Source organism: Melozone crissalis, unplaced genomic scaffold, assembly GCF_028551555.1.
Source record: "Melozone crissalis strain CALT ecotype California unplaced genomic scaffold, PUWL_Pcris_2 ptg000027l_1, whole genome shotgun sequence".
NCBI lineage: Eukaryota > Metazoa > Chordata > Aves > Passeriformes > Passerellidae > Melozone > Melozone crissalis.
The window spans coordinates 2910072-2934056 of NW_026535805.1; the positions used below are offsets into that span (position 1 = coordinate 2910072).

Sequence of the window (23985 nt, forward strand, 5' to 3'; positions counted from 1 at the left end):
ATTTGGATATTTGCCTGAATGTGTGCTGCTTAGCTAACAGCAGTTCAACTTGCTCTCCATCTTATGGCTTCCTGGATATCCTTCTCAATTTTTTCAGTGACAGCTTAAAATGTGAGATGTGGAGGGGGGAGATAAAAGCTTTAGTGAAAGGCTTTTTGTGTGTGTGTTTTAAGGAGAAGTTTTAGTACACTTGATAATGGAGGGATGTGCCACACTATTTTCTGTTCCCACTATTTTAGTATTTGCACTTCCTGTTGTAGTGGCAGCAGCCAATCCATAACAGTGTCTTTCTGCTTCCCCCTCTGGAGAGGGGAGAATACACAGAAGAGCACGTATCAATGGTTTTGCCTCCTGGCACCACCATTTTGGTTGTGCAGCAGTAAAAGAAAGCCTTCTTTTCAAAGAGCTGAAAGATCTCTCTAGAACATCTGCCGTTGCACACTCGTGAACAGACACGCGCACACAGGCTCTCGCCGAGGTGGCTACAATCTGATTTTAATAGTGGCACTCCTTCTCAAAGTGTCATTTAAAAAAACATCAGCAGTCATGTCATGCATCGGGATGAATTTCTAAATGTAAATGAGATTCCCTCAGTAATTTATTTACATTTGTTTTCAGCACAACAAATGAGACATCACGTAGCTTCATAATTTCCCATGACCGAGTCACCAGCATGAGGTGTGTAATTTACTCTGATTTAAGATGCTTATCTAGAGGTTCTTGCAACAATACCTGGTGGGCTTTTTTATACTACTTTTTGCTGGCTTTTAACCCATCTACTTCACCTCCTTCTCTGTATTTTTGGCTAAAAAATATTAATGTGTCTGCTTCTTGAGGCCTTTTTTCAGTAGAGCTGAGAGGGATGGCTTTGTTGCCTAAAGCATGTTATTTTCCCTGCCATTTTTTTCTCATTTGGTAACATCATTGAAGGTTTCCAGAATGTACCTCCATTTACATTATGATGATGTGGAAAAAGGAAAGCAATGCTAATTGTGGACATTTCTAATGGCAGAATGTTTGTCCAGAAATGAAACAGTGCAGTGGGAAGCATCCTGCAGTCGTTTGTTCTCCCCTCTTCTCAGCTGAAATACTAAATCTTAGACCTGTTCTTGGCTGTAATACTGACTTAGGTTTCTGATCTGCCTGTAGCTAAAATGATTCTTTGCTTGAGATGGGATGTGAATGCCAGTTTTCAAATTATGTGGACACAGTCATGTACTACAAAACTCATTTATTTTAAGCCTGTAGTTGAACCATTTAGATGTCTAACTACTTGCTTAAGTATTTCAGGTAGGTAGATGATTAAAGGTGCAATGTACCATGCATACAATTTTGTACCTCTTATCTTGCAGACCTGGTTACAGCTTGAGTAAAAATCAGGGCAATGGCTTTTGCTATTTTACAGGTTATCAGCACAGGAGAACTGAGATACTTTGGTGAAAGTTACTGGTAAGTCCAAAAGTGGTACAAAATGCTATAGTTTGGGATGTTACAGTGCAAAAATATTGTACATCTTCGTGGAGATCTGCAGGATTAACACTGTGTGGGTGATCTTTTCCTCTCAGGGAAGAAGCATGACATTTCTTTGTGTTAATTCCCAATGCAAAAATCAGTATCTTCCTTTAAAATGAGTAAGAATATTCAAAAAAATAATAGATTTAGACTGGTTTTAAATGTGCATTGTACATACTAGGTCCCAGTTGATTTAATTTTGGCCTGCTGGCCATTTCCTTATCATTGCATGGGTCTAGCACCAAATTATGCTGATGGCCTGTCTATCACCAAATTATTTACAGAACTGCGGTTAAATTATAGAAATCTTCCAGACAAGCAGTGCTCTGGGCAAATTATTTCATCAAAGTTATTTTCCATGGTATACTTAAGCAAAAGCTTACAGGAGCAACATTAATCTTTTTTTGGTATGTGATTATGCAGACGTGGTAACAGCCCCTTTTTAGAAATAGCTTCCTACCTGGTAAAACAGAAGGGAACCATGATATGGAAATTAGTTCTCTCTGTGCTATCCTTGGTTTGAAGCAAACGTTTTATGTCAGGGAAACACAGGACTGAGGCCAGCAGTAGGATGGCCATTTCTGCACACTGTCAGCTCCTTCCAGGTCTTGGGGAGTTTTCTTTCTGTAGACTTTTAACTGCACACTTCTCTGAATTTGTAATTCAGATACTGCAGAAGCAGGTCAGCTGGCTTTACTAGTTCTCCATCACATCGAGGCCCAGTGGTCTCTGCCCACTTTTCCAGAGAAGAACATTTGTGTATCTGAAGGCAGTATAGGCATTTTCTGCATTACCCCCATCTAGCAAGATCTGAGCTGCTGGGTGATTATGAAACATACAAAGAGAATATAAATCCTAAAAGCAGCCCCAACTCCCTATTGTAATTGGCATCCTTTCAGACTCTGTTCCAGAGTTTAGAAATATAGTCAGGGTGGAACATCTATATTTGGGTTTATATGTAATGGTCATACCTACTGGTTCACTTGGAGAAATCTTGGCATGGATCACTATTTAAGGACCTTGGGTACAGCACTTATGTTTATAGTGTTTTTTATCACTATATTTTTTTTAGTATTCCATGTTGCCATGTTTGCTCCATGAGACAAGAATGCCTTCCCAGCCTCTGCACAGCTGTGCGCTTTTTGTTGAGCAAGTATAGAAATTCAGGTTTTAAACTGACTCCCGTGAATAAATTCCTCTGGGAAAACAGGTGCTAAAAATCTGTGTTTTTCAGACCTTTCTCTGCCCACATACTTAGGGTAAGACTGAACCATGTGTAGATGGCAGGCTGGAATGGGACCTCTGTGCTCAGGGCCCAGATGTGGAAAATCGTACGTGTGTGAGGATGGCAGACTCAGGAACTATAGCACAAGAGCTAGAGGTTTTTGCAAAGGTTTTTTGAACACCTGATTTAAGTTGATTTCTCTCTGGTGTTGGGTGGTGGTTGCTGTTATGTGGGGCCACACCTGGGGAACCCCCCTTGGCAGCTCACCCAGGGAGACTCAGAGGCAGCTGGGAGGTGACACTCTAATAACTGGGGTTTCATGGTGTTGTTAGAGGATTTTTTTAGTTTGTTGTTTTTTTGATTGGTACGATGTGAATATATGTGAAAGCTGGATCTCCTTTACTTGTGACCCTCAGCAGATGCAAGTCTGATTAAAAGTCCCCTAATTTAGAAATGCTTGTAAAGACAGGAAGATACTTAAAGCTGGCTTTGTCAACAAAATGGAGGAACTGTGCTCTTGGGGCCCATTAACAGCAGTGCCAAGATGGCCACTGCTGCACAAATACTGGGAATTAAGTTTCTACAAAACCCTAGAAGCTCCAAATTGTATATCTCACCAGTTCTTTACTCCCCCAGTTATAATCCATATCTCACTTATTGCTAGAGTCAACAGTCTAATGGTAACAAAAAATACAACCTTTCATCATCTATTGATTTTCAGTCTTTAAAAACTGACAATAAGCTATTTTTTGTCCAATTTCTCAATAAATAGGAACATTTATTGGTTTTTCAGTTTTGTTATATTACATTAGAATATATTTTACTGCATATAGTGGGTAATGTAGCATCAGGAGAGATGTTTAAATTCAGCAAGTAACTTTTGAAACTGCATAGCTCAACTGAGATATGTAAACAAATTTGTAATACTAGTTTAATTTAGATTACAATGCAGAACACTCAGCCTGGAGCTCATTTTTCTGTTTATTCCATTATGATCCTCAAACTAATGGAAGAGAATTGTCATAAAAAATAATTACAGTAAAGGTGAACATCTACTTTCTTCTCATAAAAATAATTACAGTAAAGGTGAACATCAACTTTCTTCTCTATCTGAGGAAGAGGGAGGAATTTTGAGGTATAGTAAGCACCATGGTATCAGGTTTTTTTCCTAGAAATCCACCAATGACAGTGTTGTATAGGTTGGGCAAGTCATAAATTCTGTCTGTGCGATACTGTGTCAAACCACACAGCACAAACATAATCTTTCTCAGTGACCTCAGTTACCTTCTCTCCTCTTGAGAAAGGAGACAAGTTATGATGTGATTGAGCTGTGGCAGAACTTGGGATGTAGATCCCGAGCTGCCTCCCCACTGCCACCTGCCTTCACAGCACAAGATCACCTGGTAGGTTTTATCCTTTCCAGAACCTTTCAGGAGACACTGAAGATCAACAGTTGCCTCTTGCTTACTCTTGTGGTGATGAATGACAATTTGATGGTATTTTCATCTCTGCTAAAAAAACAGTTTAAGCTTTTTTTTTTTTTTAATTAAGAAGCAGGTAATTTCTCTTCTGGTGACATTCAGTCCTACAGCCACAGGCAGTAAGCTCTTAAATGTTTCCATTCTAGCACCCAAAGCCCTGAGGTGAAGGTGCTTCTGCTGAGATGAGGATGTACAAAACAATCCTGTACTTTACACCAGCTGTGCCACCAGCACTGGCCTTTGCTGACCCAAGGGGTTCTCTGGCTTCAAGGCTTCCAGTGTGAACAGGCAGGCTTCCTAAGAGGCTTCTCAGGTGACAACATTCACTTAGATGGTGAAACCTGTTCCTGAACACTCTGAACAAGGAGGCAGTTCTGGCTTATGTTTCATAACCCTTTCACAGTAAGCAAAGAGGGAACAATTTGGGCAAAACACTTCCTTTTGGGTGTCTTGGGTGTGATTCTCTGAGGCACAGGCCCTTTCTCATAAGCCGCTCTGGATCTTGCTGTCATCTCTGTCTTACAGGATCTGATGTACAAGGAGTTAATAGATATCCAGTGACCAAAGCCATTTATATTTCTCTTTATATACAGAAGTGAAGTGGAGCATGTAAAATTGGAAAGCAGAACCAAACGTGAAATTCTCTAACTTTATGACTAGTGTATGTGTTATTTTCCCATGATCTTTAATTACATTCTGTTCTGGAGGGGGGAGAGGGGGAATGCTAATCTGGTGCACCAACTGGGGGAAAAACAAACTGTTTTACAGCGGGAGTCTAGATGACAGCACACAGCAAATGCAAAATCTGACATTCATATGAAAGTGGGCTAAGAAGACCATAGAAGAGAGGCAAAATGACTGCAGCAAGAGGAATGCAAGTGGTTTAAGGAAACCATGGTTTCTCTATTTATTGAAATAGCACAGGCGACCTTTGAGGTGGTGCTGATACAATGTAGATTTTGTAGAGCAGCACCAAGAGAGATGGCTGTCATAAAGAGAATGTGTGATTGGATTCAGGCTCATGAGAAGCTAGGTTTAGAAGAGTATTGCCCTTCCCTCTTTGAACATATAATATAGTGAGGCATGTCTCATTGCACTGAATGGAAAGATGCTATTTTCAGGATTGCTGTTGCTGTGCTTGCTAATGAATTTCCAAGGGGTGTTTGAGCCTTGGATATTGACTGTAGAGAAGACTGTATTGCTTGCAGTCAGTTGGAAGAGATATGACTGAACATGAAGCTTAGTTCTGTGTGCATACAATCCTGCTCTCTGTGATTTTCCCTCAAGTTGTATATTCAATATCACTCTGCAATCATAAATAATTTGTAGAAGTCCAGCTGTGACTTAAGGCTTCTCTACAAATAGCATCCAGGGTGCAAAGTCACATGATACCCTCTTTCTTCTTTCACTGACTAAAATAGTTTTAAAAAACTGTTCCCACTTCCAGTCCAAACATTAAAACCAACCAAATGGTTGGGTGCAGCATAAATGGTCTCTGCCCTGTTTCTTGGTCCTGATGTCTTCTTCATCCCCTTGGGATGGGAGCTGGATCACAGCATGCTGATGTGCTCTCCTGCACCAGGGGGGCTGAGCTTCTGTGCAGAAGTAAATGCCTTTGCTAAACTTGACTTAGCAGCACCATACACTTAGTATTTATTTGAGTAAGGGATGAACAGGCTGTTTAAAAACAACATTCCTGGGGTTGTTCTGGTGTTGTGTTTGAAAGGCAATGGGCAGTCTGGCTTAAAGGTATCCTTTGTAAATAAAGGTTTTAGGAACAGGTCTTACCTTGAGTCTTTCCCCTCATGTTCATTAGCCTCCTATTCAGATGTCAGTGGATTATTTTGGCTTGTTGGATGGTGTTATTCTCTGGGAGGAGAACCTTGGGAAGCTATGATGTGTGTCAGTTTAACACCTTTGAGTGGTGTGTGAGGGCATCTCTCCTGCTCCCCAGCACTGGTAACCCATGAATAATCATGGAGCCAACGGGGCAGTATGTTTTTAACTTCTCAGGATCAGCTATGACTGGCGTGGATCCCTGGGGTGAGATCAAGGATGAAATGAACTCTTGTGTGCTTGGATGTGTTGATTGTGAGCAGATCATCACTCAACACCCATGTTGTTATCACATTCTGGGCAGTTTACCTCTACCCCCAGGAACAGTTGTAGCAGTGAGCTTTAATCTGCATTCCAATTTTAAATTTAGCTTCTGTGTGAACCCCTAGAAAAAAAAGTTAAATTGTGCTTTGAAATAGAAAAAAGTCAAAGGTGGGATGAGAGGGTATAGAATAATCAAGATGCTTTTTTTTTCTCTTTGGTAAATGCTAGGAAGGAACAGGAGCATAATGTGACTCCTCTCCTCTTGCTCACTTTTTTAGCCAGCCTGTTACATACACAGTGGTCCCAACACCTTCAAGCATTTCCTACCAGCTCTGTCACTCAGAAGCCAGACTTCACTCCTTTACCTTTTAGCAGTGCTGTGGCTCAGGGCATTCCCTTGGGACATTCTCTGCACTTGCTACTTCTTATCACTCTCAGCTGGAGAAAGCACACTGCACTTGCCATCCAAGCCCAATGGCACACTTAAGCTGTATAAAGGCCACTTGACATCATTTACATTTTTCATTAGCCTTCTGAAGGAGTTTCTCAAAAAGTGCAATGGCTTTCCTAGCTTTTGAACTGCTTTGGAAGACTGTAATAATTTTGTACCACTAGTCTCAGAGTAGCCTATAATTGTTATGCAAAACATTGCCCAAACATAACATAACTAATTGCACAATTAAGATTGCTTTCTCCTCATCATCCCATTCATCATACTCCTCATTCACACCTATAGTCAGCATCTGGAATTAACAAAGGCTCTATTTGTCACATTAACACATTCCTTTTGTAGTGAAAATGCCTTTTGTATATCTCTTTGATACTTAAGGGTCCTGCTAGCTTGTTCAGTAAGCCTGAAAACAGTGACTAGAGAGCCTTGTAGGGTACATCCCTTTTTCAGATGTTTAATAGTAATGTAATGCAGTGGTACTCCAGGATACAAACAGCAACTCTGAGAGCTCAGAAAAGGAACCTGATACAAGTCAGCAAAAGACCCCCCCCTTTCCTTAACAACACTGAGGTAAGTAATACAGTGTTTTGCTATTTTTAAAAATCTGAGGGAAATAATGCAGAATAGCTTTTCTGCACAGTGGACATTTCAAGGTCATCAGTCCTGTTAGTCTGACGTAAGGCGCATAATCAGTTCCTTCTAAGAGTCCACACCAGAGCCCAGCAAACCAAACCAACTTGGAAAGTGCAGGAGGTTGCAGGGGAAAGTCCAAGAAGATCTGTGAATCAAAATGCAAGAAATGTCCTGGTACCTTTACCAGTCAGACCTACATGGAAAGTTGTGCTTGAGGGGAGTGAGGGTGTGTTTGCCATTCACATAAGGACAGGGTGGGAGCATCTTTCATTGGAAGCCTAGAAGGTCTGCAGCACCATAATTCTTCTTAGGAAAAGGAAATGATGTAAGTTTCTACTTCTGGAATCTCTCCCCACTACTCTATAAATTTAAAGAAATAAAACACAAACAGAAAATTGATTTTTGAATGACGGTGAATTATTGTCATTAGAGGAACTGCAGTTTTGTGTCAAGGGAAAAATAGCTCGGTGTACTATATGCTACAGTGTACTATAGGCTACTTTCTGAAGCATTACTTAATGTACCAGTCATTGCTGGGAACATGGAGTCCTTTTAATGCTAGTCAGGTAATATGTCATTCTCTCTGTAGAAACTCTGCAGCAGAGACATGAGTTATATACTGATGTAGTTATCAGAAGATCATGTGGTAGCACTAATGTGAGTCACTACAGTGGAGTTTGCCCCGTTTGAAATTTTTACATAATTAAAGTGAGTCATTGTCCAAATTCTGCCAAAGTGCAGATGTCTTTAATTTAACATATGCAGTTCAGCTTGCATATGCCTTCCATAGGTGAACATCTTTTCCTTTGTGCACTACCCTGGGTTAGCTCTGGTCTGGGAGATGCTCCCCTTTGCCATTCAATGTGCAGTGCTCCCACTGAAATCCATAGCAGCTTCAGAAACAGTATCTGGAACACCCAGACCTCAAATAGTCCTCTACACTTTGTTTTATGTTCTGCTAGTAATTCTTTAAATGCACATAGGTACATCAAAACAAGTGTGGTTTTGTTTCTGTTATAACAAAGGGGATGGCCCAGATTTTCTGGTGAAATACGTTCCGTTGCCTTCTGTGCCTTGTGTCTCTGGAGCAAGGCAAAAAGCAGGGGGAGGATCATAAAGGTAAGGAAGGTTTCTTTAAGAGAAGGCAAGCTGGACATGCTTTCATACATATTGAACTTTCAAAATGATACACTTCAAGATGGTGGATGACTTAGTACTCAGGGGGAGTTAAATCAGGTTGTTTTAGCGGAGAACAAGACTACCCTCCGTGCAGCTGGCTGAATCACCAGTGTTTCTGAGGATTTCACAAATAATTTGGGTTCTGTGCTGTGAAGATGACTAGTCTGAGTCATTTGGCTGAAAGGGGAGTACCTTTTCTTTCTTTCCCCCTTTCCCTCTTCTCTTTCTCTCTTTCTTTCTGTCTTATTTTTTTCTTCCCCTCACACTCTTTTTGAGCTGCAAATCTAGTTGTTCTCCATCTAATGCTGAAATACAACAACAATGTGGTTAACCATCACATCCAGATGAAGCTTGTAGTTTTGCTGGGCAGAGAAGGAAAGAACAGACTTGTTTTGAAACGTTGAGAAATTTTCTGATTAATTAATGAGAGATAGAGAAAATGACTAAGGCTGGTCTGCTAATTTCTGAGTCACTGAGTAAATGCTATGTTTTCTTATTTGCCAATCCCTCAGTAGGGACATTAAATAATGTTTACTACTGTAAATTCTTTCCCAGGAAGGGAAGGAGGTTATGATACAGGAGAAACTTGTATATTTGATTTAAAAAGTCAGCTCTTCCCTCTGCAAAAGGACTGCAGCCTTATGCAAGAGGGCATCATGCATACTGGTCCATCCAGAGAGTAGCCAGCCAAAGGGCCATAGGTTTCAAGCACCTTCTGAGAGTCCTGAAAGCTACCCTAGTAATTTATTGATGATGGAGATGAAAAACAAAATATTCCTGTAGTGTCCCTGCCCACACTCTGAGGTAATACTGCCAGCAAAGAAAGAAAAGTTCCCACACTTTCACCTTCACTTGCTGCAGAGAAGGGGTTATGCAGGTAAGCAGCCCTGTGTGCCAGGTAAATAAGCAGTCAGACTCAGGAGCATGTGATTTTTGACACCCTCAGTGCCTTATCCCTATTCCTGTTATATTTAAGTGTTTGTCTTCTGTGTGGTTTGTGATCCCTAAGCTTGTTCTTAACTTTTTTTCCCCCAGTAAAATTCTTTATGGCAAAAAATGAAGCTGCATGGATGTGTCAGAATAGTGAAGCACAGTGTCCTAAATGATGTAACTCAGGTTTTGGGAGCAGGATAATTGCAGTAGTGTGATGCTTCTTTTAGAATAATTAGTCCTGCTGAGAACCAGGGTATAAAAGCCTGTGCAGAGCACAGTAATGAGGCAGTTACACCATTTCCAGTATTTGTGTGCCCCTGCATTGCACTGCAGATCAGAGCAGGCGTGCCCACAGTGATGGTCAAGGAATGATTTCATCTTTGTAGCCCTGTGCCAGGACTGTGATACAAAATACGTGGGATTCATTCTAAAGGAAAGCAGCACTCATCTTCCATACTAAACCAGGGGGCCTTTGAGATCATTAAGAATAATTTTTACAAAGGAGAGGTTTATGTTTCCGTTCATGGAGCCAAAGTCTGTTCTCATGCCCTGTTACTGCCTGGCACTTGCCCATCCAGGAATGAAATCTACTTCAGCTGCGTGCACTTGCAGATGTCGGGATTTCAATTTCAAAGTACAAACAATTCTAATATTAAAAAGACTATTTCCCCAGTGGGAATATGGGTTGTATGAGCTTTTTGACTTTTCTGTTTCATCTTTGGATTGTATACGGTATCACCTTTAGATTTCTCTATCAGTTTAAGGGGTTTTTTTATTAGCACCACAGTGGACAAAATGTCAGTAGAAGTTAAAGTGGAAAGAGTCCTCAGAGAGATAAAGGTTGTCTTCCACTTTTCACTATATGGTTGACTCTGCTGCCCTTTTCTGTTGGGGTTTAGTCTGCTGGGGCGCTTCTTTGCTTAAGTTAAATTTACTTATCTGTTATATAAATAAGGGATAGCCTCGGCCATTAGGTAAATCTACTGATGGAGGGAAAAGGGATTTTCTAGAATGCCTGTGTGCATTTCTGAGACATGGAGTTCAAAAACATCTGATAAGGTAACCTTCAGCTGGTTTTCTGCAATGACTTTTGTCAATGAGCCTTAAAAGCATTGATATTTTCAAGCATTATAGCTGAGGAGTACTGCAATGTCCTTGAACTACCCACCAGCCAAAGAATGACATCTCCAAACTCAGCTGGTGAATTCCCATGTACTGCCATATTTATGCTTGCTTTTTCCTTTCTGTCTGGGGCATCCAGCTCGAATTACCAGGACCTTGGCTCTACCCAGTATGCAACACCAGACTGGTACCACTCTCAGGTGCTGCCTGGATTTGCTGTTGCCCTCAGAATATTTGCTCCTATATTGTACAGTGAGGATAATCCTTTGTTTAATTTTTTTTAACATTTTGAAAGGAAAATAGGGGTCTCATTCAGGTCTTTCCATTTTTGCATGATAGTACAGTTGAACAACGTGTACATGTGTTAATTAAACATCCTGTCTTATCACTGTTTTGGTAAGTGTCCTGTAAATTTAATCACTACGACACCTCTGTACACATTACAATCCTTTTAAAGATCTAGAGAAAAATCCTGGTGGATTATTCAAAGCACTAAATCACACAGAATTACAGTAGTTATTAGAGGCATTAAAACCTCTGATAAGAAGCTTTATCATGCATTTTTTGGGAAGCTTAGTCTTTATCAGAGATGACTGTAAATAGAAGGGAACAGTAAAAAAACTTGATAACAGTTTATTTTACAGTACATCAATAATCAGGTACTGTAATTACAGTATAGTTATATATTTATTGCATAGTAAGTAACTACAGTTTATTAGTTTTCTTGCTTTTCTGTTATTGCAATTACCTGCAAGACCTGAGCCAACAAGGGCCTTTATTGTATTTCCATTTCCATTAAATATGTTTACACACACATACAAACATATTTACATATATGTTTGACTACTTCAGAGGAGTTCAACCTGTTTACATGAAGGAAGAACAGGCAGTGGACATGCTAAAGATCTCTTCCACATATACATTTATTTAGATTCAGAACTATAAATGAAGGAGATCAGATTTTATCTGTGGTTATATTTAGCTATCTAATTTTTTCTCCTCTGTTTGGCGCTGGAAAAGTTTTGGTATTCTTAATCACTTAGATAAACCTCTCAGTTACTCAGAAGCCAGTTACAGACCTACTCAGTTACAGACCTACTCAGTGTGTGGGTGTTTATATTATATCTGTACATTATTTACCTCTGTACATCCACCTCTGAATATAGACTAGATTAAGTCTCTGTTAATTGTGCTTGGGCTGTGTATGCATGCCTGTGTTTATGTATTTCCAGGAGTTCTGTCATTTTGGGGTGTAGGCTAAGTGAAGATAGCCAATTAGGTGTGACTTCTAATTTAGTGCTGTTTACAATGTTAAAGGTTCTAGTTAATTTAAGAGTTACTGTGAAGCTGGCAGAAGTGTTCATGTTGGAATTGAGAACTTTTCTTGGTGAGGAGTGATGAAGATGTAATACAAAATACAGCCCTTGTGTGGTATGGGGTGACTTGTGCTCCTCATGCCTCTGGTAGGGGCACAGCCATACCTCTGAGCACAGATTTGGGCAGCACAGCCCATACAAGCTACAGAGGATTTGGTGAAAGTCCAAAGCAAAAGCAACGAGGGTGATAAGAGAGCGAGGAAATGTGACCTGTCAGGAAATACTGAAGTTATTGGGGGTGCTTGGCCAGAAAAAGAGATCTCTGAGGGACAACATGGCAAAGGGTAGTAAGAATACAAAAGGCTATGGGAAAAGAAGGCCATTAAAATTCTTCTTGGTGAGAAATGGAAGGGTATGGGATGTAACTGGTTCAACAGGACCAAACAAAATTCACATTAGGTATTAGCAATAACCTTCTAAAGCAGATAAAATTAGGGATGTTGTGGAATTTCTTCTGTTGGAAATTTTTCAGGCATAAATGGTCCTGCCTGGAGGCACATGGGGATAAAAGGCATCAAGACATTTTAACAACACTCCTAGCCAGGTTTCTGTGCTTTGAACCATCTGTTTAAGAATCATGGTTGTGAGAAGGTGGTGTGTTCCCAGTTTGCTTGCCAGTGGGTCAAAAGAAAAACAGGTGAATTGCTCATCTGAAATAAAACTTCTATCCAGTAAAAAACCTTGGAAAGAATCAGCATCCACATGTGTCTGGTAAACTACTGAAACTTCATTTCTATTAAGATTTGAGGGCAGATACTGCACTGGCTGAAGCTGATGGCTAAAACTTCCCCTGGCAGTAGTGGAACCAATGTTAATTTATACCATAAAATCCCTGTTTTGCTGATTGTTTTCAGCTAGTGATTGCACATGACAGGCATAGTTTATACTGCTTAATAAGAAACTAGACAGTAAGATGTACTTAAAGTCTAGTAGGACATGTCAGTATATACTTAAACTACTCTTATTTTCCTTTTCTCATCCTTTTAGTGGAGTAAAATTTCAGGTAATATATTTACTATCCAGTACTTGCTGATTAAGGGACTCCATGTTTAATTTTCAGGTGAAATAACTCAGATTTTTTTTCCTAGTGTGATACAACTCTGAGATAACAGTATAACATTTATTGTTATTCTGATTTTTTTCTAGAACAAATGTCGAGTTTATTTCTAAAGTGTCTGGCATTTGTGGTAAACAGGGAGAGGCAATGTCCCAGTGTGAGAATAGTTTGCTTGCTCTACCAAAAATTCTTCCTGCAGAAGACGATGGTACTGGTATGTTGGACTGGGTTTGTACTATTCAGTACAGAGGTACAGGTAATTGTGTGGGTCTTTTCTCCTTGTTTTTTGAACATATGACTGATGAATAAGTGCTGATTTTCCAGCTTTCTATGTGTACTACAAGATGTCCATGCCCTTGGCCACATGGAAGGTACATTGCATTAAGCAATACTGCTCAACATCCAATGCTTTCCCTGTGGGAAATGCTTCAAACTGGGATTTTTGAAAAGAATCAGAACATCCTTTTATCCACCATCCACGAGGTGACCCTCATGGACCCTAGCCCACCTTGCTTCCAATGGTGTGCAAAATGCTAGGATGAGGAGTAACATGGAAATGCTGCGCTAGCAGGACAGAAAGGTTCAAGTCTTATCTGGGAGGTGTGGTTTGGAGGTTGTTGGTTCCTTTGCAGGTATTTAACAGGAAACATGAATAGAAAGATGCTGAGGCTGCTGTTTATGGCTGAGGCCACTTGCATACAGTCCACCGAGTGTGTTTACAGAATTCATAGTACTGCTGTGGGGTTTTGTCTCCATTGCAGAGAGAAAGGGGTCTCCAGTGGTTTTCTGAACACAGCGAACAAAGGAATTCCTAAATTTCTTTTTAGACTTGTGCTATTTCTAATGCTAAGAATACAGTTTTTGAAAAATTTGTTTTATTTTAGTAAACAGTCTTTCTACAGAGGCACATTAGAGAGGAAAGAATAGGATTATTTAAAGGAGGGGAATTAATTGTGTCACTTCTATAGGCATTAGGCAAATTGCCTCACTTATAGTTAAGAGGTAGCATGGGAGTATTTAAGTATAGGGTACCTGCAAGGCACTTTATGATAGTCTTAGCTTATGACCTTATATCATTTTATTTCTCTATTAAAGCAAGACATTCCTCATGGAGACTGTGATTGTGCAGTGCTGTAGTTAGCACCTGATGTCCTGATGGCTGTGTGGTGCACTGTGGTAAAACAGGGAAGGGAGTATGGAGTACTTGATAAGTTTGTATGGGGATCCAAGAAATAAAAGGTGATATCTGATACGTGGTTGGGTGGGAGATGTGTAAATGAGATGTGAAAATGTCTAACTCATAATTACATGCTATGTGTTTTACCCATAAACCGGTTTTAAATGGGTACAGCAGATGCCACAGTTAAGAGAGTGACTTAAAAAGTCATTATGGGCCACCCAGAAATAGTAGACCGAGTCCCTGACTCCAGAGGTAGTAAAGAGCTCACAGGTCAGTGCAGTGACGATGCTCAGCATTTATGTGTGAGTTTGGCATTTCACAGAGGGGTGCTCAGATCTTGAGGAACAGACTGTGCTGACTTGGAGCATCCCCCCGCCTTGGGGAGAAGGGAGAGTGACTGATGAAAGATACCGTTTCTGAGTTTTATTTTACATGAAACAAGTTGTCACAGGAGGAACAAAAGAGTGCCTTTGGACGCCAGCAGCACTGGGTGCTTTCTGCATGAGAACAAATGCTGACCCTGATGGTGAGTGCTCCCTGTAGCCTCATGCTGTGGCTATTGCTGCTCAGGGACTTAGGCAGAGGTAGTTTATGGCTCCTGGGAGGTTTGGGCACACTGAATGTTACATTGTCCACTCCTTTGCAGAGGGATAAATGGGGTTGTGAGGAGAGATGCAGCTCTAATGTTATGTGGATTTTCAAGTCAGAATTGAAAAACATACTGTGTGTAGACATTTTCAGGGTTGGGGAGCAGCCGGATTCTCAAGCTTACGAAACAGGGCTCTGAGTTCAGTAATTAAATTACTGCTGAAAGCTTAGATACTGTAATGCTTACAGTCCAAATGTCTCGCTCTTAAATAGTGAAATAGTACTTGTGGGGGTTTTTTTTGTTGTTGTTTTTTTGTTTGTTTGTTTGTTTGTTTTTTCCCCAATTACTTCAGTGGGAAATACTGTAAATTTGGAATACTTACCATAGAAGGTAATAACTTTAGTTATGACCCCTAGAACAACACATAACCCGTTGACTGAGAAGTGGGTGATACTTTGTGTATCAAATATCAAATCTTAAAACATCAGATAAACTTGTAAAGTGTTTCCTACCACTCTCTGTATGCCAAACATATTAGTTGCACTTTGAGCTGAGTGTACAATGTAGCTGGAAAAACAACAGGGAGGATCTTAACAGGGCCTGTAATGTTCGCAAATATATAGCAAAAAAAAAAAGGAGCACACCTGAAATATTCCTATGTGTGATTAAAAATGTATACCTCCATTTGTTTTTCCTCATGCAGCCAAGTTATAGTAAAAGGAATATAACTGCTCAGGCACCCAGAGTTTCTTCCAGGAAGGTCAGCTCCCAGAAATTAAATGGAAAAATAAATTAGGTAAGAGTAATGGCTGAGAAAAAAAAAAAGTGAACTTTATAGCAAAAAGATAGAAGTTCTCAACATAGGAGATATTTTTTGCATTGCAGGACTGAATGAGCACTAAGTTATCACAGCAGAGGAAATCATCTAAATGTGTAGATTAAAAAAGCTTTCATTTTCTCCTCTCAATGGTAGCTGTTCTGTGGTTTGTGTCATTATGACTGTTTACAAGCATTGTTTGCACAAAAATCACATTATTCTCCCAGGACTGACGTAGCCAGTGATGTAAATGTGCCTGCTCAGGGCCTGTTCCTCAGGGAGGCAGAGCACGCAGGGCTCTCGTGCTGCTCGGCAGCTCCTGGTGCAGCATTTTGGGACCGCTGCCTTCGTGCTGAGCTCTCTGAGCTCCTCCAGCAGAAACGAGGGTTGGCACTCAAGGAGAAAGGACCTTGTTTGAGAGCTGCAGTGCAGGGTAAATCTCCCTTTTCCTTTAGCAAAGCATTGCATACTCTCTGTTCTGAAAAGAGGTACACTTCTGTGGGTCATACTCAGGAGGCTGGCTGGCAGGATGCAGGATACAGGAACAGATTAACCCAGTCACTGCATTTAGCAGCAATATTAATATCTTCTCAGGCAGCACTTACAATGTATGAATGTTTGTTTGGGGTGTTTTAAGTGATATTAAACTACCTTCAAGGTCTGTCTCTTCCAAAATCCACTGCAGACAGAGAGGAGGGATGGTCTGACAGGAGCTGGCGGCAGCAGGACAGGCTGACTGCGTGCTCCCCGCCAGCAATGAGGGCTGCTCTGAGTTAAGACATCAGGGAAGGACTTTGTGCAGGAAAATAATGGAAACACTGACAGGGTGAGACCATATGCAGAAAGGGAAAACTTATTTCCTTAAGAGGCACAATCGTGCTTTGTTAAAGGAGCATTGTAAGGAAACAAATAGGATTTTTAAAAACTGCTTCTCACAGAAGCAAGAGAAAAGGAACTTCTCATAGGAAAGGAATGGTAACTGAATTATTTTTGTGATATAAAAGCATTCCAGTGTTGTGCTTGCAGCTTGTGAAGAAGAGAGAAAGGAAGAAAGAAAGTGAAACTAACTGGGAGCAGCTGAAAGCGCTTCACTGTATAGGCTGAGAGCAATGAGAGATTCACAAAATAATTAAATCAGTTAACAGTGCATTAGATAACTTCAGAAGTGTTTACTTTAACAAGGGAAATATTTGTTCTTGTGTGGGTGAATGCAGCCTTTATTTTCATCAGTTTTAGTCTGCTTTGCTTCTAATGGCAGTGAGTTTTCAGCAGAGGAGACAGCCCAACAAGAGTAGTTGTTACATGCATAGCTGGACATTTTTAGCAGATCTAAGTGCAAAGGCATTGGAGCAGAATGTATCCTGCAGTTCTGCATTTAATTTCTAACTTTTAATTGTTTTCTGGTTCTGAGCAAAGGTTCTGTATTCAGTCTTCTGCCAAGCATGGGTAGCATTAAACCCAGACCGTGCATTATTCCTCAGGACTAGGGGATGCTAGATTTGCTACTTAAATATTTAGTTTTTTTCTCTCTGCCAACTGCTTTGTTCTATCTATTGTGCAGCTGTTGTTCCAATGATCTGAGTAATCTTCTTCCTTCAAGCAGCTCTTAAGTATCCATGTTTTCATGAGGAAATGTGTAATTCATTCCATCCCATAGTCCAGTAGGGGAACAGAGCATGGGGAATGGGAGGTGATCTGGGACACTGGGGGCGGACAACAAGATAAATAGCATAGCACTCATGCAAGAGGGACAGGGAAAGGCTGATCCAGGGTTGAGTGTGGCCCATGTGTTCTCTTCTGAGAGACAGTGGGGAAGAGGATGTGCCCAGCAGCATGTGCCACCGAGGCGCTGTCCCCAGCATGTCCTCTGTGCCACATGTAGCCGTGAGGAGCAGAAGTCACCAGCAGCTTCCCACAGCCGTGGCCATCCCCTCAGTAACCTTTGGTGACTGTCACAGTTTACCATGACACAGGTAAAGATCAAATGGCCCTGGGTTTTCATTTGTGTGGTAGAGACTCGTTTGACTGAAGGAGATGTGATTTTGAGATGAAATGGCAGAAGTGGAGGTATGTGATATCAAATGGTATAAATTGGATCCCATTTGGGACTCTTGCATTGTGTCAGTGCCCAGGGTTGACTTAGTCTGTAACACCCCTTAGCAAAGTGGGAAGAGAGGTGTGTTATTCTCACTTTGGAGGCAAACACTTTCCTCAGTGTCCATGTGCCAGCTGCATCGACTCAGAACACTGTAAGGAGCTCCATTAAGTTCTATTGGGTCCATAATCTGCACATTAAGAAAAATTTACATGATAGATGGAGCTGTTAAAGTCTAATTGGGTAATCAAAAATTAGTTAATGTGCCAAAATATGTATTTAGCTGATAAACTCTAATGGTTCCAAAGGGTTCTAGTATTAATAGAAGGCATGCTTGCACGCTAAGGAGTTGAGAGTAAGATATTGCTCTTGTAACACGCATTTCAAATAAAGATCCCAAAGCACTTGACAGATATTAAATCACTTATTGATTTGATTTTTCCAAAATATGTCCATCCGAGGCTCTGGGGGAATATATGTTAACAATAATGTCAAAATTGCACATAAGTAATAAATTATAATTTCCCCCACTTCCCAAGTCTATCAAGTGCAATAATCACTCCTGCCCTTAAACCCAGTTAAAACCTCTCTTGGCCGGGTCTTCCTTAATTGGACCATATTAGGTCCCTGTGATATACTGTATCCACTTGAGTGACAATTGGGTTGAAATGAATGGGTTTAAAAAGAGTTAGAGGTAAAGTGGCAGAGTCAGTAGAAGAACATGTCATTGCTGGTTACTTCTACTTAACTCTGCAGAGTAACCAGCACAGCATTTGTGTATTCACAGAGCCAGAAGGATGTTCCAGCATTCTGCAAATAGCTTCCTTACCTATTTGTTCAAATTTCATTCTATTTTACGTGGAGGACATGAATAAGAATTTTAAAATAACTCTTCTGCTTAATCTTTCCAAAGTGTCCTAATGTATTATTAATAGCATGCCACTCCCACGTTATAATGGCATGTGGTTCAGTGTTTGTACAGCATCTAGTGTAATAAGAACCTCATCCAAGAGACTTTTGTAGGCTCTTCTACAGTTCAAACAGATAATGACAGCTTTATTTTAATATGGAATAAGGTTATCCTTGTTTTATGAAGGAAATGGAAGCAGAAAGATAACACCTGTCATAGAAATAGAACTAGACTGCAGGCTCAGATGTTTCTTTGCTGCTCTGTTTACTAGACCACAACACAGAGGCATTCCTAAACTTGCACCTGTTAAACACAATTTATGGTTTGTTTGATGTATAATGGGCCTTTATTTCTATATGGGATTTATAACAGTAACTGTCTTGAGTGTATCAGACCTATTATGCAACAAAAAAGCCTCCAGACACTTAAAAATGCCAGACAGCCAAAGTCCCTTCTGTTCAACTAGTCATACCTTTGAGGAGGGAAAAAGAACATGTCCAAGAAAACTCAAGCCTCGGGTAACCTAATCCTATCTCCATACCACGTAAATATTTAAAGAGAAAATGCAACAACCACATTGTTGAATTTCCTACTTTGGATGAGTGTCACATTTTTAATGACAGTTGAATAGTTTTGTATTTTATTTATGTGGTATCATTTGTTTGCTGGGGAATATGAATTGAATGGTTTTCTTGCCTCTGAATTTGAAATTGTATTTTCCCTGATATCATTAGTTGAAGGATGTTACCACATAAATAAATAAATAAGCCAAGTGTTGTGATTGTTTGCTGTCTAATATACATAGATCCAAAAGTATACTGAAATGCTGTTTGAAATAGATGAGTCAATGCCACATTTTCTGACATCCGCCTAGAATGAGAGAAAAAAACCCAGCCCCTCACAGAGAGGGAAAACCTAGAAACAGTCACCCCGCTTTTTGGGAGAGCTCTGGCCTGAGAAAGGAGCTAAAAGTGAAAAAAAGAGATAAAGGTGGGGAATAATGAATTCATCAAGCTGAAAATGCACAGGCCAATGGAGCGCTTAGATTTCAATAGGAGGCAAATGGAAAGAGAGCCCCCATTACTGTTGAGATGCAGCGACACGGCTGCACTAATCGCTTGGTCATGCTTGGGAGGCACTAAGTCATCATGGGCCATGACATGGGGAGAACAGGCGCCAGGGTTTGTTGTAAGAAAAAATTGTTTATTTAACATCCACAACCAGCATCATCCCTCCCTCTCCTTTACCTTGCCTCCCCGTGCCCAGATCCATCCCTCTCTGCTGGGAAGCGCGTGCCAGGCAGCACGGCTGGGAGCAGCCTGGGCAGCTGAGGATAACAAGGGAATGGTTTTGGTAGGGTGTGACCACAGAACTGTCCTGCAGTGGGAATTAATGTCTCACCAAACCTGTCACCCCTTTAAACAGAATTTATAGTGCTTACTAGCTCCAAAATTCATAGAAGTGTTGAGATTACTTTTATGTGAGATATGCCCCCTCTCTTAAAAAATCCCCAAAATCTCCTTGGCTGTTATTTGGACAACTGGCTATTTCTGGTTGAACAAAAGGAAGGATGCCGAACCAAGTGATGTTGGGCTGAGAAAACAATAGTTTCTGTGGAATGGTTATGTTAATATTGAGGAGAGCCTCCTCAGAGGCCAGTCTTTCAAGGCAGGTAAGCTTTGGCACAGTTGTGCTCCTTGAATAATGCAGTGCTTTAAAGGAGTGCAGTGTTGGTGCAGGAGCTTGCAGGTTCTGGGCTCTATTCTTGGCTCTAGCCACAGACTTCCTATGTGCTGAGGAACAAGTCTTTTAGACAGTGCTGCTCTTTTTTTCCTGCTTTTCCCCCCCCTTTTTTTAGTTAGAATTTCCTTGCATTTTAAATCTGTGGGGAATTAAATGGAACAGACATTTAGATTCACTTCCCCCCCTCCCTCAGTAATAGATGAAATGGAGAGGATATAGAAACATGTTTAAAAGATCAAATCAATGTACTTATTTTGTAAGCAGAGACTAAAGGGAACAAGCTGTTAGTTTCTTTAAAAAATACACAACTGCTTTTTTTCCCCAGCCTCCCTCTGAGATAAATCAAAATCAGTCTTTGAAAGATTAATTGAGGAGTCCATATCTCACAAAAATGTAGGCAATGACTGCAAAAAAAGAGTACAGTGTTGACTAATAAAACTGTCTAGCTACACAAACCTTTAAAATGAAGAAATTGCCCATCTACATATTTTTTCTGCCACATATCTTAATTAGCTCCGCGAAAACCACTGCCTACTTCCACTTTCCCATTAATTAGTCCCATGCTACTGTGAAGTGAGCGCTGAAAAAATAGCCATTCTTAGTTCTTTGTGTAACAACACAGGGCATTACCTTCATTCTGACCAGAGGGGAAGGGCAGACACTCCATGAGAGCAGAGCTGTCTTGTAACATTCCTGAATTAATTTACAGATTTGCATTAAATCTGTAAAAGAGAGAATTTAATGTCCTGAACGCACATACATACATTTTCACACAAAATTAGTTAATCTAGAGTACTGAACTGTGATCTGCTCTAGGGTGTTCCTCCACAATAAAACTAATATTAGGGAAAGAAAGAGACTAGGAGACCAGAAGTTAATTAAAAATAAAAAAAATAAAAAACCACATGTATTTAAGGCAGAAATAAAGAACTGAGAATTCTTTGTTTTCTTCCTCTTTTGGTGGTCCTAAAGGAGAAATAATAAGGAAGAAAGAAACACTAAGTTGAGCTCAGCCTGTTCTTGAGGAAAACCCCCCAAAACTCCTTGAGTTAAAAATGAATCTGGATAGCTATAGCAGATTCACCTACAAAATTACCATTGCTCCTCTGGTCCTTGCTCAGAGAAGTTCTATTTTCGATAAGGCATATGTGTGAGCTTGTTAACTGAACCCATAATTAATGGACTTAAGATTGAGAGGCCCAAATGGCTTAAAATTGCAATATCTTGAGGGTGATGACCTGTGAAAGCAGTGGTTTACAAAGGGGATCACTCGTGCTCATGGCCTTTCTGAGGGGCCAGGTAACAAATGTAGTTTGGATATTCTCCAGTCAGGTGAAAGCTGTCTAATATGGTGTCAAAAATTCTGTTATTAGTGGCTTTGGTTTTATTCTTTGCAAACCATCAAATTGTGGGAATTGAGCTGAAGCTGATGGACTCACCTACTACCTTAGAGTTTTCCAGGAGACCACAGGCCACCTTGTGAGGCAGTCTGCAGTCAGAACAGAGCACTCTGGAGGGGCTGGAAATGTAGGGATTTATGGCACAGCATAATGGAAGTGCATGGAAGCGCAGGTAGGTAACCCTGGCAGTACCCACCCTCCAGAAAAATGTGATCCTGCACAGTCCTGAGTTTCCACAAGTTTAACATTAAGATATTGGTTATTCAGCATCTCTCTAGTGAATTAAAGTTCAGCCTGAGGATTTATCTGTTGTTTCATCTTGATGAGACAGAAATGATTGAGTTTAGGCCAGGCATAGCTAATTTATCTTAATACAGATGAAGCCTGTATATCATCTTCAAGTAAAGATCATGTTTCTCATCATGGTATCAGAGTCTTCAACTCTGTATCATGAGAACTTGCAGTTCCTCACTTAAAAAAGAATAATTAGAGAATTCAGTATGCCACTTTTATCTGATTTTAAAGAAGCATGTAAGCTCTTCACCCATAGTTTGTTGAACTTATTTTATGTAACACTAAAGTTGGGTAAAGAGATAGGTCATTCAAAGAAGACTATGTGGCATAGTATGAAGGTTGTTTTTCAGGTTCATAAAGTGATCTGATTTCATTTTGAGTTCCCAATTGATGTTTGTTTTTATTTAAAATGTCTGTAAGGGTAAATGTTCAGAATGTACTATCCAAGATAATAGCATTAACTGGCATGGCTGCAAAATCAATAATAGTAACAAAAATATACCTCTACTGATTAAGAGTGACATAAAATAAATTAGTTAACTGAAATGGATGTAGTCAACAGTTTAAACACGTGTCTTAAATACTGTAATGCAATTCATAGTTCTTATTTTAACTTTAGCTAATTTTTTAAAAGAACCTTTGAAAATATGTATTGCAATTTTCTCCTTATAAGAAGACAAGCCAATCTGAGATAGAAGAGCGTTTTGTTTCTTCTAATAGAGCTCCCTCCTGAAAAAATAAACTTGATAACAAAACTGTAGTGTACTTCATCCAGAGAAAGTAATTTAAGTTGGTAATTCATAAACTGTAGACTAGCTTTGAAGGACAGGTCTTTGTCATCAGGCTTCATGAGAAACAGCAGAGCAGAAATAAAAATAGATCATTGACCAAAAATATCCTTTTCCAGCTGGGTCATTTAAAGAACTGTCCTTTTTTTTTTTTTTTTTTTTTTTTCTAGGCATAAATACAGCTGATTCCAAAACTACCCCGAAAAGGGGTCTAACTCCAGAGGTCAGATACTCTGGAGGGTTTTGTTCTTGCTTGCGTGCTTTGGATATTTTTTTTTTTAGAGCAGGAATGGTTATGGGGAGAAAGAAGAGTGATTTGCAAAAATGTAAAACCTGGAATAGGAACTTTGAGTCAGGTATACAAGCATACATCCCCCAAGCTGTGACCAGAGCCTGTCGCTTTCAAATCCAGAAGATGCAGCTTCTTGAAGTCTTCTCTGCACTCACTCATGGGTTTTGGATTTGGCACATAAATCCAGATGTGTGGGCCACATATGCATTAACTTACTAAAGCTAATTGCTAGTGTCTGTCACATAAGAAAGAGCTGAATGGGAGCACCTTGGGCACTGAACATAGCATCACCCTAAAGACACAGGCCAACAATATGGCAAGCTGATTTTTACCTCGTTTTCAGGGGAAAATGAAGAGACTTAGCCATTCATTTGGAAGTTTTCGAGCTGTTTGGAGACACTGCAGTTGGGATGAGATTCTTATATATCAGGGGGATATCTATATATACAGTTGAAAGTCATGGAGATGCTCTGTTTTTGTAGATTTATTTTCTACTTTCCATTTAGCTGTGAGGATAAGACAGGTAAGAAGTACAATGACCCCGTGTGGGTAGAGAGGGCACTGAGGAAGTGATTTTCACTGTGCAAGGACAGGTTTGCTGGAGTCGAGCTCCGGGTGCTGTGCAGGTACACATCGCACAGTGTCCTTGTGTCTCAGCAGGCCAGAAAAAGGCTGAGGAGCAGAAGAATGGCCAGCATGCACCAGCCAGCCTTGAATGTGAGTGGCAAAAAGCAGGGGCTGCAGGAGAGGATCCTCGTGGATGTGCACGCAGCACGTGCTGATGTGAATCTCTGAACAAGGCACCTGC

General features: G+C 40.3%; 1 protein-coding gene across 10 annotated transcripts in view; it reads left to right on the top strand.

The window, feature by feature from the left end:
* The window catches only part of ESRRG (estrogen related receptor gamma), a 368263-nt gene that overhangs the window by 41495 nt on the left and 302783 nt on the right, over nucleotides 1-23985 (top strand). The window contains exon 3 of one of the 10 annotated variants that reach the window (XM_054279743.1): nucleotides 1406-1449. The exons of the other annotated variants lie outside the window; for them this stretch is intronic. The gene's annotated coding sequence lies outside the window, so the exon portion shown is untranslated. The remainder of the gene's footprint in view (nucleotides 1-1405; nucleotides 1450-23985) is intronic. 10 annotated transcript variants of the gene reach the window in all.